Source organism: Gadus macrocephalus, chromosome 22, assembly GCF_031168955.1.
Source record: "Gadus macrocephalus chromosome 22, ASM3116895v1".
NCBI lineage: Eukaryota > Metazoa > Chordata > Actinopteri > Gadiformes > Gadidae > Gadus > Gadus macrocephalus.
In genome coordinates this window covers 10,530,340-10,532,191 of record NC_082403.1, presented here as the reverse complement: position 1 = coordinate 10,532,191, position 1,852 = coordinate 10,530,340, and the positions used below count along the sequence as shown (strand labels likewise).

General features: G+C 47.6%; 1 protein-coding gene across 1 annotated transcript in view; it reads right to left on the bottom strand.

Moving 5' to 3' along the window:
• nhsl3 (NHS like 3) overlaps positions 1–1,852 on the bottom strand; it is a 15,253-nt gene that overhangs the window by 6,862 nt on the left and 6,539 nt on the right. The window lies entirely within an intron of this gene.

Sequence of the window (1,852 nt, the reverse complement as noted above, 5' to 3'; positions counted from 1 at the left end):
GATTAGGTAAACAGACTACCACAGGTGTATCCATTACCAGAGGGTAACGTAACCACACGCACACGCACGCACACAAACTTGCGCACACACACACACACACGCACGCACGCACGCACACACACACACACACACACACACACACACACACACACACACACACACACACACACACACACACACACACACACACACACACACACACACACACACACACACACACACACACACACACACACACAAATCCCTCTCATTAGGGGGAACGATTTGTATATCTCTGTGTATACACCCCCTCCGCTAGCCCTACAAACTGATATTTCCCAGCTGTCCACGTCCAAACATCAAACACACTACCATCCCACGTAACAGCCCTTTAACTTAAGACTGTAAACGACGACGCCCCTGGAAGTAGGAAAAAAAAACACAACAGCCTGTTGATGACAAGGTTCAAGTACCCTGTTTGAATCGCAGCGAGCTAAGCCGTGTGTTTGTCTGTGTGTATGTGACCATGCCTGTGTCTCCCAGTGTGTGTGTGTGTGTGTGTGTGTGTGTGTCTGCGTATGTGCGTTTGTATATCTAGCAGCAGTGTGCTTCACAGACCCCGTAATGTAACGTATGTAATATTGTATGTAATATTGTATGGTGTTGTGCAAGGCTTTATATATATACTAAAGCATGCCAAACATTGGCCCAGATACATTTCAATATGCCTTGGTGTGTGTGTGTGTGTCCGTGTGTGTCCGTGTGTGTCCGTGACTAAAAGATCGATGGACAGCAATGGAAAGTAATGAGAGTCTCCTATACCAAATCTCATAACTAACTCGAATATTAATATGCATTCTTATTCTCTGGAAAAAACAGGTAGAATCCTGGCAAAAAGTGTTATCTTGTTTAGTTTTGGAGTGTTCACGTGTAGTGTACACTAAAACAATTATTAATTAATAATTGTTAAATATACCAAGCTACAGCAAAGTTGGAGGTGGCACCAGCAAAAGCTACGTGAAACCTGCTCAAGCAACTTTAAACTGTGCTCCAAAGACCCTTGGCCGTGCCAACTCCACCAGCAACCAGCGCTCCAACAGCAGGTCAAAAGCCTTCATAAGGTCGACATGAGACCTGGTAAGGGGACCTTTAAGGGAACCCAGAAAAATGTACGGTGAAGCTTGTCCTCCAAGACACCTCAACCCCCAAGCAGCGCCCCGACACTAGATTCAACCCAGGCTCCAACCCTGGTGCTGTGATGGACATGGAGCCATGCTATTACTGCATGATTTATGCTCCAAGCATCCCCCACATCTGGCTGCACCAGCTGGGCCAGCCCTGGCTGGATCTCTGGTCCCCGGCTGTTGCACCACTAACGTAGCCCAGCCCGGCCAAACCTCCGTTACCCAGGCAACCACCCAAGAACCCTCCAACCTCCACCATCCACCCTCCGCCAAAGGAGGACTTCATGGGCCCCGGTGAGCGCACGGGGTCTGAGCCCGGAGCCAACAGTGCCAGTGGTGTCTGTCCCATGACTGGCCAGGGATTTCAGGGATGGTTGCCAGAAGCTTAGAGACTCACTTGAGCAACATGAGCTCAGATTAAATGATTGATTATCATTTTAGGATCTGAAAACAACACACGTTTTTATACATTGTATTAATACCAAAGAATGACTGCTCAATGATTATTTCAGAAGATCTGCATGTCATTTCCCATGATTTACAGATGATTACCAGACATGGCTGCTGGGATATTAATGTCCGGTCGCCAATTTTGAGAAAGCGCACTTGGTTCAGCACCGTCATCCTCAACCTCCCCCTGCTAGGCAAAATAAGTAATTTCCGATGCAGATGGGGTCGTGAGCTGCTTG